Here is a 19999-nt window from a genome sequence, read left to right on the forward strand (position 1 = left end):
AGTCCACAGGACCTCTGACTCCTTGGGCTTAGTCTGCATTCTCATGTTCTCCGAGTCCTTGTTTAGCAGTTGCTCCTCTGCTGACTCTGGACCTTTCTGTTTCTCAATGGCAGGAGCAAGAGTAACCCGTTGTATGGCATGCATTCCCAGGGGTTTTTCCATTTGAATGTTTCACACACGTCCCAGGTTGGGCATCTGCAGCCGGTGCATGGCGGGCCCATTGGGTCATTGTTTCTCTGTGTCTTGATAGTTCTCAATTGAGCAGCAGCGGCCAGCCTAAGGGCCAGCGCACAACAGCGCTCGCCACCGCATGGCTCCTCGTGCACCGGGGGCCCTCCCTCCGGGGGCCGACCAGGCAAAAACCTAGCCAGCCCGAAGGCCGGAGCTCCCCACCCATGGCTCCCAGGGCGACAGAGGCCCTCGCTCTGGGGGCCTACTGGGGAGAAAGCTAGCCAGCCAGGAGGTCCGGAATTTGTTTCCTGGTAGAAGAAAAAGTTACAATAGTACTGTAGTTTTCACTGTATGGATCTTTTAATTCCTTTGTTAGATTGATTCCTAATTATTTCACTTTTTGAGTGCTATTGTGAAAGGTGTGGTTTCCCTAATTTCTCTCTCAGGGTGCTTGTTGTTTGTGTAGGAGAATGCTATTGATTTTTGAATGTTGACTTTGTATACAGCTATGCTACTGAATTTGTTTACTAGTTTTAGGAGTCTTTTGCTGGAGTGTTGGGGGTCTTGTGTGTAAAGTATCATATCATCTTCAACTAATGATAGCTTAACTTGTTCCTTTCCTATCCTTATTCCTTTTATTTCTCTCTCTTGTCTAATTGCTCTGGCTAATGTTTCCAGAACTACATTGAGTAGGAGTGTTGATAGTGGACATCCTTGTCTTATTCCTTATTTTAATGTGAAAGCTTTCAGTTTTTGTCCATTTAGTATGATGTTGGCTGTTGGTTTGTCATAGGTGGCTTTTATCAGATAGAGGTAAAGTCAACCTATGCTGATTATCTGCAGAGTTTTTATTATGAATGAATATTTGACTTTGTGAACAGCTTTTTCTGCATCTGTTGAGATGATCATGTCATTCTTGTCTCTGGTTCTGTTGATATGGTGTATTATCTTTATTTAATTGCATATATTGAACCATCCCTGCATTCCTGGGATGAATCCCACTTGGTCATGATGTATAATATAGGTGATTTGCTGAATTCTGTTAAGTACTATTTCATTGAGAATTTTTGCATCTCTGTTCATTAAGGAGACTGGCCTGTAGTTCTCTTTTTGATTGAGTCTTTGTCTAGTTTTAGTATCAGGGTAATACTTTCCTCCAGTAATGCCTTAGGGAGGATTGCTTCCCTTTCTATTTCATTAAAGAGTTTGAGAAGAACTGGCATTAAATCTTCTCTAAATTTCTTGTAGAATTCAGCTGTGACTCCATCAGGACCTGGGATTTCCTTAGTTGCTAAGTTTTTTTTTTTTTTAATTACATTTTCAATTTCATTGACTGATATTGGGATATTGAGGATTTTTATATCCTCTTGAATCAGCTTTGGTAAGTCATATGTATCTAGGAACCTGTCCATTTCTTCTATGTTTTACATCCTATGAGAGTAAAGGTTTTTGGAGTAAGTTCTGATGTATCTATTTCTTTATATTGGAAACATTCATAATCCTCTCTCTAGCTTTCTGAGGTAAATAGTACATGGTCATCATCTACAGTGATCCAACAGTGCAACAAATCACCCTGGCTTTCTATTTGCTAGCTGTAACTGAAAACACATTGATCAACCTTGCTCCATCCTTCTCTCTTCCCTCTACCCCAAGCCTCTGGTAATGACAATTTTACTCTTGACTTCTATGGAATCAGCTGTTTTTTATTCCACACATGAACAGGTCTTATGTTTTCTTTCCATGGGCTGATATTTCTGGATTTTTTCATTTTATGTAATGATTTCCTTTTCCAAATGGAATCAGACTCTGTCCACCAATTACAAGTACAGAAAGGAAATATACACATGCATGCTTGATACTATTCAGCCATTAGAAGCAGGAAATCTTGTCATTTATGATTTGCATAGAAAAAGAGATTAATATGTGCTATCACAGATTTAAGAAATATTTAAAACATAACTTTTTATTGCAACAGACAAACTTCAAATGGAGAGAGAGAAGGAGAGAGAGAGCAGCACACATTGACACAGAGATAGATAACAAACAGAAACAGATAACAAAAGCAAGGTTTCTGGGGCTGGGGCTATAGCTCAGTGGTGCAAGTGCCTGCCTGGCAAGCACAAGGTCATGAGTTCAATTCCCGCTACCAAAAAAAAAAAAAAAAAAAGAAATGAGGGTTTCTGTCCATTTATAAATTTTTCATTACTTTATGTATGTTATTTATTTATGAATCTGTATCATTGATTCTATTGTGGTTTATATCTTCATGTCCTCCCCCCAAAAGCTCATATATTCAGAGAATGGGCTTCCCAAATGAGAGTGTGTCATTGGGAAACTCCACTCATGAGTGGATACATCCATTCATGAGTTCCTAACAATGTGATGTTAGCGGGTGGGTCCAGGTTGGAAGGGGTGTCACTGGAGGATTCCCTTTGCCAGGTAACTCTCCTTCATGCACTCCTCCCTTATCTCTGCTTCCTGGCTACCATTGTTTGAGCAGCTTTCCTCTGCGAGGGCCTTCCACCATGTTGTTTCCCCCTGGAACCAGCTGACCATGGACTGAACCAAGGGAAACTGAGCCAAATGAATCTCTTCTTTAAGTTATGCTGTGTTGTGCCTTTTGGTCCCATGACAGAAAAGTGACCAAGGAAATCTCTGATTTAATTGCTTCTAGTTTAAACATTATGTCTGCATTCGTCTTTTTATTTCTCCTTGAGACGTTCTTTCATTTGTCTCTGTTCTTTCCTTGTCAGAATATTCTGTTTATATTTTTTCCATTTTTCCTGTGTGACATCTTCTTTGGTTCCATAAATAAGAAGATTGTTAAGCTGACTTGAGGATGCTAAGCACTTTTCCAAATGTATATTCTATGTCCTGGAAAAATGTATATTCTAGATTCTGGAAAATTATGTGATTTTTAAGATTTTAACATGATTTGTCAGCTGACCCTACTACTTTTTACTTTAGTGCAATATTGTTGACCTTTATTTTATTGTTAAAGGGATTGAAACATATTTAAAATTAGAAATTTTAAATGATGGATTTAATTAGTCTTAAGCCTCATCTTCTCTCTATGAAGGACAATAGGCTTTTCCATTCTAGAGGCCTGCAGCTTTAGAAAAAAATTATTTTCATAATTTCCCTCACAAACTCATTTCTACTGATATTTACCTAGGGGTTGCCATCATTTCAAGTAAAAAACATTTCTAATTTCACTTTCTATTTCTTAACAGTCTGAAATAAGAAGAGAAGGTGAAAAATAGTAATGCCCAGTGTGCCTTACTTACTACCTTACTTCTTTCTTTCTTTTCTACAGATATTAATAGGTTTCATACATGTAGATGGTCAGAATGCAGTGGCTAGTTTTCATTATCTCAGAAAATTATCATTATTCAGAAGAATTGGACATTTCCAATTTTCTAGTCAATGAGGAATATTATTTTTATCTAGGAAAGTGGGACCTTGTTAAAGGATATAGCATTTTCTTTCCAAATATTTTTTTAAAAAAATAATAGACATTGATAAGCTCTTGGTAAACATGTTATTTGATACTGTATCACTGAACCAAACCACATGACCCTTAAAGGAAAGAAGAGAAGAGGTTTATTTGGCTCAAGATTTCAGGGCAATCGGTCCCTGGTCAGCCAACTTTAAGGCAACGATGGCACAGCAGTGGAAGGAATCTGCTGAGCTCTATGAAAATCAGGAATTAGAGAGATATGAGCGAGAGATAAAGAGGGACAGAGAGAGAGAGAGTGAGAGAGACCCTGAAAAGAAATATCCCAGTGTTATAGTCTAGATGTTAAATGTCCCTCCAAAATCTCATGTTTTGTGAAAGTGATTGGATCATGAGCCTGCCTTACTATCAGGGGATTCTCTCACTGACGAGTTCAGCAGCTTAACGTGCTCTTAGAATGCGCAGCTGAGTGAGGTGAGTCTCTGGCAGTGTGCTGTGGAAGGTGTATTCTCATCCCCAACCCCACCCTTCACTTGGAGACACTTTCCTCTGCCACACCCTCCACTGTGCCACTCCAGCCCTGGTGCCAGTTAAGCATGGAAACAATGGCAATGTAGGCCAAGTGGACCTAACTCTTCTCAGTTGTGGGTGTCGAGTACTGTGTCTCACCAAGGATGGAGCGAAATACTACACTCAACGGCCAACCTTCTTCAACTGTGCTCCACCTGTGAACAGCATATTTACCTATGATGAAACACCCCCAACAGCTTAATCCACTGAGGTACACAGTACCTCCATAGTCTGCTCACTCTGTGAAAATCCCACCTCTGGGCACATGAGATTATAGGAAATACTTAACATTTAAACCATAAAAACTCTCATATTTTCTCAATGGGCCTACATAGTGCCTACACTAAGATTTCTATTACCACATTGTGCTTGATAACATTATTTTGAGTTTTCCAGAGCTTTGAAAATTTGCCTGGTCTTCATTTAAAAGATTTTTGCCTTTTATTGTGAACTGACATAAATGTTTGATGAAATCAAAATTTAAAATAAGGGATGTTTATTTTTGTTTTGTATAACTTTTGTTATATAAGCTGAGTCAGTTTGGAGGATATTTTACAAGGTGAAACAATATATAATACAGGACATATACTTTATAAGATCATTTATAATAGTCACTCAAAGAATGATATACAAGAGTGCAGGAAATCTGTCCACACACTACACACCAGGAATCTAGCTGCGGGCCTGGATCCCACAGAAATGTCCTGCGTGAGTCCACCTGAATATCTAGAGCTCATTACAGTGCCTCCCAGGAGTCCAGTTGGAGGCCTAGAGCCCATAACAATATCTCATGCAGGCGTGTTTCACGGATCTGCTCTGGGAGGGCCCAAAGGTCTTCTAGGTAGGTAGTAGAATCTAGAAAGTCTATGCCAGTGGGATGAAGGATCTGTGGTAGCAGGCTGAGGGATCTGCAGTGGAGCCAGGAAGCAACTCTCAGGAGAACCAGAGCTCCCCTGGAAGGTACCATCAGCCATCTTCAGCAACAGTGAGGTCCCGAGTTCCTTCGACAATCAAGACGGCTGAGTTCCAGGAGGGAAGCCAACACAGCAAGCTTCTGGTGGAAACCGGCAGTGCACCATCGTCCCCTCCAGAGCCAGAAAGCAACGCTCAAAGTGAGGACCAGAGCTACCCAAGAGAGACTCAAAGCCATTGTCAGTGCCAACGAGGTCCTGAGCTTCTCAGAAGATGAAAACAGCCAAGTTCATCAGGAAACCCAGCATGACAAGCTCCTGCAAAACAACCAACAAGGGGCTGGGGATTTAGCTCAGTGGCACAGAGCCTGCCTGGCAATCACGAGGTCATGTGTCCAATTCCCGTTACCGGAAAAAAACAAAACAAAACAAAACAAAACAAAACAAAAAAACAAACAACAGCTTCTTACAGCTTCCACCAGCTCCCAACCGCCTCTGTCAGCTCCCAACAACCTCACAACTCCCAATAGCTACTTTGTCCTTCTCCAGTTCTGCCTCTTATGCTGCTGGCAACAATCCTCAGGTGGGCCTCCCTCACCCAGCACCATATCTACTCAATTCAGCTGGGATTTATAAGTTAACCAGCAGTCATCAATCCACCACCTAAGCTAATACATGCAGCCTTTGTACAAATGTTACTTTTTTCTCAATAGTAATTTCTACTTAGTGAACCCTTATCTCAGAAATACTGTGAAACAAAATCAATATGTATAGTGATTCACAATATCTAAAATATGGAATTAGTCTAGGTGTCCATGAAACAGATAAAGAAAATCGGGCATAGTGAGTTGTGCTAGTGTGTACCTGGAATCATAGCATTCGGGAGGCTGAGGTGGAGGATCACTGCATGTTAAAGGCCAATCTAGGCTAATTAGTGAGTTCAAGGCCAGGCTGAATTACATAGTGAGACTTTTTCTTAAAAAATAGATAAATAAATAAATAAATAAGAACTATGTACACAGGAAGTATTATTCAGTCATGAAAAGGAGTGCAATCCTGGCATTTCACCAAACCACGTGGAACTGAGGGAAATCAAGTTCAATAAGATAAGTCATACACAGATAAACAAGTACTGTTTATCACAGTGGGAGGTTTTTAAAAGAAAGCAAATTTGAATGCTGGCAAGTGATTGTCAGGGTCTCCGAAGGATGCAGGTAAGGGGAGGAGTAAAAGTGGAGGACAAGAACAGCGCGCAAAGCATGCTTGCAAGCAGATAGGGCAGCGAATCCAATTAGTACTCTGACTGACATTTGAATGAATTAAAAAAATAAACTAGCATGACGTTGTAAACAAATAAATATGGTGTTGTAAATCTTACATCTATCAAACTTAAAAGACAATAATTTAATCAACAGATATATTATACCATATATATTAGCCCTTTTCCAGAAAATGAAAAAATATATTTCACTTGAAGTGTAAAAGGTTTTACAAAAATGTTCTCATCATCTTGTGTTGCTTTAAATTTAAAAAATGAATTACATGAACAAAGAAATATTCTACCAAGCCTGCGCTTTACCTGGTACAATTAGGACACTTGTTAATTTCCTTTTTCATACTCAATTCTGTTGTCTGCATGATCAGCCCTTCCTATCATTTATATTAGCACTCTGTCGCCTTCCCGAAGTATTATGAAATAGCAAAAAGAAGTACAATCAAATACTCACATAAATCCTTAAGAAACTATCCCAGAAGGATAGGTTTGAATTTGAATGTGGATTTAAACTTTTCTGTGGATGCAAGAAATGAGGATTAAAATACAAAAGGTGTTCTGTAGTTACCAGTGACTAGCAAACATTTGCCAAGTCTTTATGTGTGTTTTTGTATTTTATTGTGTGTTACCTGCATGTTATGATAAGTAATTGTTGAACTATCAAAATTAAACGTGAATGTGTGTTAAATTAATTGTTAAATTAGACACAGTGAAGATGGCTTTTGAAAAGCACGCTTGCACCCTTACATATTTAAGTCAGCTCTACAAAACTGACTTTTCACATCTTTGGGGTGGTTAATCCCACTTCCCACAGGTTTTTGGCAACAGTTCAATCGTGAGAAGAAGTTACAGCAGGGTTTCCTTCTGTCTCTCTGCGTTGTGTTTCTCTGATGTGTCGCTGCACATCACCACTGATCTCCCTTGGAATTGGTATCCCTCTTTCATGCTTCGCAGCGGCCCATGGACTCCCTCTGCAAATAGCTCAGGGTCAAGCTGCTAGAATCTGGAGGGTCCAGCTTTTGGGATTCGTTATTATACACTGATATTGTTTGATCACTTTTATTCAACCTCTGTCCTACCTTCTGCTTTGAGACCTACTTTAATCTCTCTAATCCCTTTCTGCCTTTTGCTTATTTGGCTTTCTTTTCTTATTCTTGTGTCCATTTTGTTCTAATACCTTGTCTTTCTTTTTTTGTCATTTTTTTCGTGTTTGTGACACACTGCACATTGTATTTTTTTTTTCTAGTCTTTTTGGGAAAATTCATTTCTTTGTCGGCAGTAAACCTTTATCATTTGTTTAGAGGTGAGGATGTTTCCAGATAAAGCTATTAAAATAATGTCTTAGAACAACTGGGATTAGGGAAAAGAGAAAAGAAACAATGAAGGAAGGAAGAAATATATATATATGGTATGTATATAGGAAGGAAGATATAGATACGTAGTATATATATAGTATACTATACATAGAGTGTATATGTACATACATACTATATACACATATATATAAGATAATTGTAGTACTAATTTCTGTTGTTTTTTCGAAAGCAACAGTTACTGCTTATTTTTTTTTTAATTTTTTGACCAAGTTTACATGCATATATCTGGTGATCTGAACAACTACTTTGAAGATAACAATATGCAATATAACAACCATTGTTAATTTTCTATCATCTTGTTTTGAAATTCTGTACCTTGTTAATGTTTTTAAAATTTTTAATCTCAAAAATAAAAAAGAAATAAACCTTACTTTTCGATTAATTTGCAAAACCATTTTAATTCAGTCAAAGCAACCATTGATCTTTTTGAAACTTACAAACAATCAGCAACAAATTGAAGAAAAACACAAATTACCTGCTGTGTGATTCCTCATACTTTACTTTCCACCATATGTAAGTTTCATTCTGAATTGCACTATTTTGGGGGGAATTAAGTGAAAATATTTCAGAACTGATTTCCCAATGACACTTCAGAATTATATTGGAACCTGAAGCTAGATTAACTTCATGAAAATACTTACTCACCTGTGTCAGTTAATCTGAGCTGTCAAAATGACCGAGTTCAGAGGCCTTCCTGCAGGACGCTGGATCACTGGGCACGGTGCCCTGCAGTGGCTGAATCCACTGATGCTCACAGCTGACTCTGCCAGCAGCATGTGGCACCAGCTGCAGGACATGCTGCCTTTGGAGTGTATTTTGCTGTCAGACGCTGTTGCCCTGTGGTGTCTCCCAGCTGCCATGAACTGAGAAACTGTCTTTTCCACAACCTTCTGCCATGAGACTTATGCCTTGTTGGCCTCTTCAGCCAACTAAAGACTGAGATTACTAAAACCTCAGGGGCCTTCTTTAAACTGTGGGTATCAGAAAATTTCACAAACAATGTTCAAGCAGGCTGATATATAAAGTACAATGAATATTTATACATCAAAATGCCAGTATATGACAAACTACACCCATTCAACTGTATACATGCATCTCACCTGTATAATGTTCAATGATATAAATCATTCTGGAGAGTACATTCTTACTACTTGCATATCATTTAAAAACTAATGAATGCAATTAATTTCTGATGTTATAAATCAGAATATAAGTAATGCTTCAGTTAAGTAGTTTTTTGAAGTGAGTAGAAGGATAGCAGATTTTCTCAAGTTGTTTTAAGTTTTGATTCAGTTACCACTTACATTAGTGAATTTGCTTTTGAAAAAAATCATTGAGCTGCAAACAATTGATGGATGTACTTTTCTGGAGATATGGCAAAATTAAATAAACTACTGTAAAAATAAATGACTAGAAACAGAATCTGCGTACAAGAGCTTACATATTTTCTTCCAGGAGACAGGGCTTACATGACACTAATGAGAAAAATGCATCTATTTTAATGTTGCACCAACCATCAGAAACACTTTAAAGTTTCTCATCTCCCACTCTATCTTCTTTTTAAACTCATTATTGTAATGAAATAAACCCCCAGTAATTAAAGATGCACTCGTTTGGTAATGCAGAAAGGACAGAATTAGTTCTATTAAGAGTAATGGCATGAAACCGCATGTGAAAAAGCTACAGCGCCTTAGGTACTTACAAATATTACAACTGCAATTTGTTGCAAACTTGAGAGATGATTCATTAGTGAAAAGATTTTCAGAAGTACACATATTAGAAATATGACATTAACATTGGGAATCTTGCATAATGGAAAAGCACCCTTTCACTGCAGGGTATGAGTACAATTTTCATGGTACTTTGTTGGAAAGGCCAAGTGGTGCATGAGCAATATGATAAAGAAAACTTATGGGAAAATTTTTTGAAATATTCTAAATTTAATTATAAGGTATAATTATGCAGGGAAAAAGAATTATCTATTATTTTTTCTACAGATAATATAAGATATGCAGCCTAAAAGTAGAGAGTAGATTTTAAAGAACGTTAGTAGGGTTAGTCTTATTTACTCTTCAAAGAGAAAAGAAACAAAAATATCATCATATTAATTTACAGCATGAACATGTTATGATATTTAAGCTCAAACATTAGTGTTTGAGCGATGTGGCTGTAACATAAATACCAAGACATATAGTCTACAGGGAAATCAATCACTGTATCCTATATTCTATAAAAATATGATTCTATGTATAAGTACTTCACTCTCAGCTTCCGCATCCCTTTGTGTAGTGTAGAACCCTTCATTAACCATGGCTAATTCATCTTCAGGATATAAAGATCAGGGCTTTCTGACTTTGTAGACTCACAGATATGGTTGTGATTCAGTTCATTAATTTGTCAACATGTTGAATGATTCTGTTTCATTACATGACAAAATATCATATAGTTTGGGTAAACCAGTGCATGATGAAAGTGCTGTAAGTAATTTTTCAAGGTGCAATTTGTGCTTATGTAGTAGAAGAAAACTAATGAGGGCAATACTGATTTCAGAATTTACTTTAGAAGTACTTCATTCCCGTACTCTGTGTCTGTGTGTGAGTGAGTGTGAGTGTGTGTGAGTATGTGTGAGTGTTTGTGAGTGAGTGTGAGTGTGTGTGAGTGTGAGTGTGTGAGTGAGTGTGAGTGTGAGTGAGTGTGAGTGTGAGTGAGTGAGTGTGAGTGTGTGTGAGTGAGTGTGAGCATGTGTGAGTGTGTGTGAGTGTGTGTGAGTGTGTGTGTGAGTGAGTGTGAGTGTGTGTGTGAGTGTGAGTGTGTGTGTGAGTGTGTGTGTGTATGTGTTTTAAACTTGATCAGGAGTGAGGCTCTTCTCACAAGAGTGAATTTGTCTTTTGCAGTGGTTTTGTATCCTTTGCCATGAAAGAACAGAATGCTTTGCATTTTATCAGAGAACATTGTACACAGCAAGACGTCAGCAAATTACTGGACATGTTTTATTTTTTCAGGGTACTTTCTGCAAGTGTTGTTGATGTCATTTCCACTTTAGGTCAAAATGTGGCCTAACTTTTCCTTTATATTTCACAAAAATATACTTCATTCTTTATAAATTATTACGAGTACATACTGTGGTTATAAATAAGCTACCTACAGTGAATCACCCACATTTTCTAAGACTATTAAAGTCAAATTAGATGAAAAGCTATGCAAGCATGTACTGGCAATTTAAAAATATCAAGTGCTTATTTTGCTGGCATTCATTTTTAATTTTCTTTTCTAACAATGGGCAGTATTACTACATCATCTGATCAATTATAAATACATAAGGTATTCTCATGACTGAAAGTAGAGTGAGGTAAAAAGGTTTTATGTCTATTGGCAGTTCTGCTGGCAAACTACATATTGAAATAAAATTAAGGATAAATTTAAAAAATATTACTTAAGGGACTAATGATTTACAGCTCCTGAAAAAATGGTAGGCTTTCTGTAATTCTTTAATCTCATTATTATTAATAAAACATTAAGAAGTAGACAAGGTTATTATGATATTCTTATACACAGATGTCAATGACATTTTATAAATATAGAGAATTATAATCACATAGTTACCTATCACTGTTTGGTTGCATTAATGACCAAAACATCATGTCACCTCTCTTTCATACAAATGATAATCAAAAAGGACTCAGAAAGAAAATATCCTTTACTTATCGTAAATAGAAACAATTTACTAACAAAAATATCTCCTATAAAATTGAGGTCACACATTAAAGTATTTATATATAAACCAACACTGTATCATCAAACACTATGTTCATAAAGACATTTAAAAATCTTAAATGGATATGTAGAGTAAATTTCTTCATGTCAGTTTCCCATGCAAATGAAGTGATACAAAACTTCAGGAATCAGAGTTTACCTTCAAATGCAGTTATGTAGCAACAGATGAAGAATAAACACATCTCCAGCTGATTTATGTGTCTTTTTTTCCCACTCTGTCATTATTTGCTTGATAATTTTCATTTTTCTCAAATATAGCCTTTCTTTATCTCTATCTTTTTAATCTCAAAAAAATAAAAACTTTCTTCAAGCCTGGTCTTCTGGCAATAAAAAGTCAATAGAAGAAAATTTAGAAAATGTTGTAATAGTTTCTCAAGTTGAATATAGTTTGATTTTTCAAAAACACATCAGGGAGAATGTTGCAGTGTTTATGTTCATGTTTTTTTTCAATTATGTTAAGCAAAATAGAATAGCTACACACCCAATATACTGCCTAGAAGATTTACAAATATGTTGACATCAGTTTAAGAACTTCAATTTAAAGAAAATAGCTTACAAATAATCTTCAGAATAAGTGTTTAAAATGAGCATAAAAGTGTCAAGAATACTTCAGAGTAATATGTTTCTCTATGATTGAGCAATATACCAAAACTAAAATGGAAAATAGGTCTAGCCACCCAGATATCAATTCAGTTTAAGAAAAAATTTGGGTGGTAGGAATTATCAAATAATTGCTTCAATTTTCCCTTTATTTCTTGCATGTAAGCAGAATCAAAGATGAATCCTATCAGCCGAGATAAAATAACTCTATTTTTATGGCATTGGGTTTTCTCCAGATGGGAGGATATTTATGTATAGTACTTAGAATTCATATTTTCATTCTTACATTGCTGATATCTGAATCTGAAGCCTAAGTTGTTCCAAGCACAGATGTTCTTATTGCTGGATTCATCTGTGCCAATAAAGTAAATGGCGTACATAAATACAGATTGCACTCTTTCACTCAGCCTCCTCCCTGTGACTCTGGATACTGCATCTTGGTTTGCATGGCTAACTATCTAATGTTTACACTTTGCCTTGACCCAATTATGTGATTTTTAACCATGTAATATTCTTCATGGGGATGATGTAAGACATTACTGATAACATTTTTGCCTAAAGCTTGAAGACCTTCCTCTTCACTATTTCAAACATTAGAAATACAAAAGTCCAAAGAGAAATTGTGTCTTCTGCTTTTCTTCCTGTGACTCACTTGCTGTTGTATTCTGCGCTGTCCCTACTCTGGCCTGGTGCGAGACAGGTCCCCACCCACCCTGAGCCCTGAAGCTGTCTTAACTCCATCTACGTTCTCTGCTGAGTTCCTGCAGAGGAAGTCTCTGCTTTCTTAATATGAAATACCAGTTCACTTTCCATACTCTGCCTGGGTTTGGGAGTGCCTCTGTGATTTCAAGGAGCAACACATTTCACGGCGAGAGTTTGGTCAGGTCTGGCTTTATTGCTCACCACTGACTCAACCCAAATTGGATGCTCACCTGATTCATCAAGCCTTTACACACATGTGATTTTATTGTGTTCAGTCATTGTGCTATTAGATATTAAATAAGTTCTTCTATCGTATTCAGTTCTCTAATACCAGAAAGAAACGTTCTAACGGTATGTGACAAATTGACAGTTCATACATAGCAAATACAATGATAAATCACCCTACGAGTTAGTCACATGGATTTATTATCTTATAGGTAAACTTCATGTGTGCACTAAAAGTACTTTAATATATTTTCCTTTTTTATTTGGTACCAGAAATCAAACTCAGAACCCTGAGCTTGCCAGGAAGGTGCTTGTGCTGCTAAGCTATATCCCTGGTACTTTAAAATATTTTCAAACTTCTATAATTTATTTATTTATTTGTTTAGCTTTTTTTTTTCCAGTACTGGGAATCGAACTCAAGACCTCATGCTTGCCAAGCAGGCTCTGTGCCGCTGAGCTAAATCTCCAGCCCCCAGACTTCTATAGTTTAAAACTATCTGCAATATAATGTTACTATTAATTCTAATTTCTAATGTCATATGAATTTATGTGAAGCAAATATATTCTAGGAAAACCTCATCCATATAATCACCAATAAAAAATGAATCTGCTATTCATTAGTGTAGCATGCTTGCAATGAACCTGAATTGCTACAACTTCTCACGAACCTCCAGTCTTCTAAAATCAAGAAACTGCTTCAGTAGTAAGAAGCCAAAGCTAAGAAGCTGGATTTTCTAAAAAGCACAGGCTCAAAAGTTCCTAGAAAAATAATGCATTTATTTTACAAATAACTTTTAACTATTTAAAGAACACAAATTCTTATCTTAAAGTAAATTCTAATTTATAGTAATGGATAAAAGCAAATTTCCTAAAGGAATAACGTGCTATTGTTTTTACAGTGTATGACAAAGTGAAACAAATGTTTATGTGTCAGTCATCCCAAATTGAGGAACATAATGATTCACATGTGATTATAACTCTCTTTTGTCCTTATTCAGCACATCAAGGCAGATGGAGGTGAAATTCCCTGTTTTTTTCCCTAGTCCCTTTCAGCCCATGGGAGCTCACTCTCGTGACTAGAGCATCTTTCTGTTCATACCTTCACACCAGTATAAGTTATATAGAAACATTGTTTTTGACACTTTAAGTTCTATGAAGATATCATTGTGTGAGATTATCAAGTGTGCCATATTTATTCAACAGTGGTATTTCAGAATTAGAGGTGTTGATAAGCTCAGACGAGTATTTCTTTCTTTCCTCAGAGCTGACATTTCAGACTTTGCCTACTTTGTGCTAGGAGCTGTGTATTCATGGGTTCACGAATTCCTTAAATGCAAAAGGAAAATCTCCAATTTATGAGTTACATCTATACATACATATATTTTATTTTTCTCTACTAGGGATTGAACACAGGGTCTTTTCACTGACCTAGATCTCTAGCCACTTTTTGTGGTCCTTTTTTCCTTCTTGCTTATTTGTTTCTTTCCTTTTTTCTAATTTTAAATATTAAAACAGAGTCTGACTATGTAATTAAGCTGCCCAGGGTCACATGTGCCATCCTTCTGCCTCAGCCTACCTTATTGTTGTGATTGCAGGCATGTCCCACCACAGTCAAGCTATTCGTACCTTTATCATCCAGATGTCACTGTTCTTTGACTCTTCAAAATACCATTTCTAACTTCTAACATATAATTCTGTCCCTCCTACCATGTTTCAATAAAGCAGGATGGAATCCACATTGGAAAATAAACTTAATAACAAAAATGGTACCTGAGAGAAAAGGACATTTTAAAAGTCAAAATGGCATTTTTGGGTGAAATGTACTTTAAAATATGATTTTCTTCTTGGAAAATAATCATCTAGAGAGGTATATTAAAAATTAATAGCACTCAAGTGTAAGATATGGCTATTTCTTTGGAAATCCAGAATATGACCGAGCAATGACTGTGACTTCTTCAATTTTTTATCACCACTGTACATCTCCAAAGTGTGGAAACGGGACACTTTCATACCCACCTGTGGTGTGCTATGAGGAAGATGGTTTCTCGATCCTGGAAAGAAAAGTTTCCTAGAATTCATGAGGGAAAAAATACTATTATAAATTGCAATCTGTTGTATTACACCTGATCCAAATATCACACTGAAGAATCAGTTAACCTCCAAGACTCAGTTTTCTACCTATAATACTGTCATCACAGGATCTCTCTTGCTTTTATCACTGGGATGGATTTTTATTTTGTTTTGTTTTGTTTTTCTCCGGTACCAGGAACTGAACTCACGACCTTGCGCTTGCCAGGCAGGCGCTTTGACGCTGAGCTAAATCCCCAGCCCCTTGGGATGGATTTTTAAGAGCAAACTTTTGTATTGGTTCATTTTAGATATATATAATGATCACATTCATCATAGGGAATTTGTACCTGTACGTGAGATATCTTGATTCCCCCCCCCCATTTCCTTCCCTCTCTTCAACGCCTCTTCCCCTCCTTACTTATAAAAGCTTTGTTTCCATTTTTGCTTATTCTTTACTTGTCCTTTCCTTCTTTTCCTTTTCCCCCTTCCTTGATTTTGCTTCTCATTTGAACATTTTCTTCACATTCATCAGTATCTTTCATACATTTCATCTTTATACAGTGGGATGTATTAAAGTAATTGCCTAGAAAATTAATGGATATAAATGAGCTTTCAAAACCAAGTACATTATGTAAGTGTGTGATGCATTTACTCTGTGTTTTGAAGCACAAAGAATAATGATTCCTCTGAGCAAACAGTTTTGGTGACAGTTTAGTGTCAGAGCCTGAGTTCTACATGTATCTCCACTAACCACTATGAAACTATATGTGCATTCACACACATGCACACATACACATACACACATGGAGTCTTATAATTAATTACCTTAAAGCAGTATATGATGTTCTGAAATACACTTGAACCAAACATTTCCAGAAGAGAATCTTAATAATGTTAACATCTCAATAGCAGTTCAAGTGGTTGTTACGCTGCACTGAACCAATGTTAATTGACAGGCTGCGTAAGTGAAGCACAGAAGGTGTCTTAGGATGGCTGTGACCCTCAGGGAAGATGAGGCAGCCACATGCACAGCAGCAGCTTCCTGGGAGCCAAGGGAGTTGTTGCTCTGCCATTCCGGGCGTACACTGACAGCTGTTAAGTCAGCTCAGCAGTGACTCTATTTGTTTTACTCTACAATTCTGAGCATTTGATTTGGCTATTAAATCTTCAAGTTAGCGTAGAAACTATGTGTGTGTACAGTTATAAAAATACTGTGTTAGATCAGTCACTGGTTATTTTTAAAAGTTGACCATGAGAACTATTATCGCTGTATCTCTCTATCATCTATCTATCTATCCAGGTCCCTAGTTTGAATCACATCTGAATTCAGTTTGTGTTTCAAACTTGGCATCTTTATCACAGTTTTAAAGAATGCAATGAACACTGATTTATATAATCCAGGGCTCTCTTACAGGCTACACTAGCTGATTTCACTGAGAGTTTGCAATTTTTCAATTCACTTTACATATTCAGTTTCTCTAAGGTTCCACAAGTGCATATTCTGGTGTATATAATTTCCCACATGTAATACTGGATTATAGATTACAAGTCTAAAACAAATGGAGGATGTGCTATATCTTCTATGAACACATTCACTGAAGTATCTTAAAGAATAACATTCAGTTTAAGTCAAATTAAACTTTTCTTATACTCAAGTGTCATGTTTGAACTAGGTTGAGTGATTTCTCACCAAAAACAACTATCTTGTCTCATCAGCTTCACTCTGTGAAAAGCAATAAACAGATGTGCCATGTTTACTCAGAGGTTCTCCACGAACACAACATATTTTGAAGACTGGAGAACAGAAAATGGATATATACACTGTAAACATTAAAATAAAATAAAATATACCATGTTCAGAATCTGATCAGTATATACACATAGATACATGTATAAAGAATACTGAATAATTTAACTAAGGAACCAGAAATATTATGAAAGTTGAAACAACATTAAAAATTCTGTGAATAAAATTTTTGTGACAGACACAAGGCAATAACCCCACTTTGACATCTATGTGGCTAACTACACCTAAATACCTGTCTATCGATCGATCGATCTATCCAAATGAAACAATCTATGCTAGAAAAATTACACACTATTATTCCATGTAAAGATAGTCAGGAAAAGGCAAAAGTAGAGGAATATGAAAAATATCAGTGATCAGCAGGGGTTTCTGAAATGTCTTCACTAGGGAAAACACACAAGATATATAGGATTAAATTAAAGCCTGGTGGTGTGGTGATATTAGATGCATATGAAAGATAATGAATTAGTTAGCACCCATATTAACTCATAGCACAGGGTGAATACCACCGCCTGTGAGATAAAAATGCATCTTAAGAGGTAGTGTTATCTCATGATGTTATGCACACTATGACATAGTTGTGTAGAAATTGAATGACATACAATTTGTGTAGTATATTGTGGGGAACTTGGAAGTGGAGTTTCTGGTGCAATGAAAGACTTTGGAATGGTATAGATTCTTAAGACGAAAGGCAAAAAAAATCCGTACAGAAACACTGCACTATAGTTGTGTTTTTTCCATGTAGGTATCAATGAACAATTTGGAAATCACTAATACATATGCCCTGAAATCAAGAATGGGAAGGCAAGTGATTTTGTCCTGTAATGGGCAGACGAGAATGCAGCACTATAAAGTCATGCTTACTTTAAGAGAGATATAAATGGAAGTATACAGGTTCATCTTATTACGAATACATATATTTCCTTGTTCCTTTGACCAAAACGATGCCACAGTGTCAGAGCCAGCAGCTAGCTCTCAGTTTCTGATACTGAATGGAAGGGGTGGATCTGCCTAAGGCTCAGCAGGGAATACATAAGATAAATGGATGCTTTCTATGATGTGGGAAAGGAGGAAGGGAAGGTAAAGCAACGATGAGATTTGTCAAAGAAATACATGAGTCACTAAAAGAGACCCCTGGCTTCAAAGTGGAATAATTTTCAATATGAGACAAACAAATAAACAAATTGGTACTGGAATGTAACAAAAACCATCAAGTAAGTATCCATTAATTCTTTTTAATATATAAGAAAATGGGTGAATAGGGAAACATGTGGAAGAAATTTGTAAGCTTTTTTCACAGAATTCCATTTTTTTATGTAGATACTCTTCCTTAAGGGACATAGAATATGGCCTTCAGGTAGGGACTTTCTTTTAAAATATAGTGGACTCAAGTGAAAAGCTAAAGTGTAATTGTCCACATGCTATACGCACCTTTAAATTTTTTATATTATCGGCTATGATGAATGAGAATAATTCTACGTGTTTCCTTACATGACTTAGCTATCTTTGATAATCAGCAAAGAATGAATGGTTATGTTCTATCAGGAAATAAAAAATTTAATAAAGAACTAATGCATTTTCAGAAGCAGGGAGTAATTTTTAAAATTAGTTTCATTGTTTTATAAGCTGTCAAGAAAATTTTATTCCCTAGACATTTCATCTCAACTCCTCCTAATTCTAAATCCGGTAAAATTTAAAGAGCTTTCCTTTCAAAATTAGTTTGTGTTTCGGCTCGTTTTTCTGTTCAGACGTGAAGACCAAACAGCGCTATGCAAACTCTAGAACATCACACATCACCCGCAATAAATTCTGGTGAGGCTGTGGGGATAAAGGAACCCTGCTCCACTGCTAGTGGGAGTGCAGACTTGTGCAACCACTGTGGAAATCAGTGTGGAGATTCCCCCAAAGAATTAGGATTCGGGGTCCTAATTGATTCAGCTATTCCGTTCTTGGTATGTTCCCCCAAATAACTGAAAGCACCACACCACAGCACTACATGCGTACACACGTTTATGAGGGCACAGTTTGTAATAGCTAGATCATGGGAACAGCCCAAATGCCCGTGAACCAATTAATGGATGAAGAAGATGTGTTTTTTTATGCAATGGAGTACTACTCATAAACAAGGATAAACGAGATAGTTCTAGCTAAATGGTTGCACCTTGAGACTATACTCTTAAGTGAAATAAATCAGACACACATGTAAATATTGCATTGTCTTTCTGGTGTGAGAAACTGAAAGCGTAAGTAAGGACCAAAATGTATATTAAATATTGTGAAATAGGGAGAAATTGTTCAAAAGGAAAGGGGAACTAGGTAGGGAGAAGAAGGAAGGGAAAAGAAAACAGTGAGAAAAGAAGAATAAAATGGGAACAAGGCTTTGTGCCTAAGGAGGAGAAGAGGGGTTAAAGGGAGGGGAGTGAAATGGGAAAAAAGAATAATCAAAATATGTCATGTACAGGTACAAATTCCCTATGATGAATGGGATAATTATGTGTAGCTAAAATGCACCAATAAACTTAATAAAAGAGAAACACCACAGAGTCTTCATGAGTAATTGCTGAAGATTTATTTATGTGTCCCATGAAATTTTTCTAAGATCCTGGAAAAGTTTATTAACTAATCTGGGAGCAGGCATTCCAATAAATACACACCCATGCATTCATATTCTTTGTAAAAAAATATATATATATATATGTTTTTCTTTGTTACCTTATATGACATAGAGAGCTAGCTAGACGACTTGATAAACCTGTAGAAGATGGATAATGGCATTTTTTATTCTCCTAAATTACTATATAATGTTTTGGTTTGAAGGGTTAAAACAAATACACCAGCCAAAGGACAAATGAGCGGGAGAAATGTGGTAGATTTACATACTTAAGCCACAGTGACTACATTAAATTATATTGAAATAACACATTACAAATGCTATGACTTCGTTAGACATAGATTAGCAACTCTTACTAAAATAGATTTCCTTTAAGGAAAAACTGAATTGAAAGTGTTTCAAGCATAAGCACAGAAATGGGGTCTCTAAGAAAAGTAAAGTAAAAGAGGAAC

Source organism: Chinchilla lanigera, unplaced genomic scaffold (genome assembly GCF_000276665.1).
Source record: "Chinchilla lanigera isolate Chin_1 unplaced genomic scaffold, ChiLan1.0 scaffold00017, whole genome shotgun sequence".
NCBI lineage: Eukaryota > Metazoa > Chordata > Mammalia > Rodentia > Chinchillidae > Chinchilla > Chinchilla lanigera.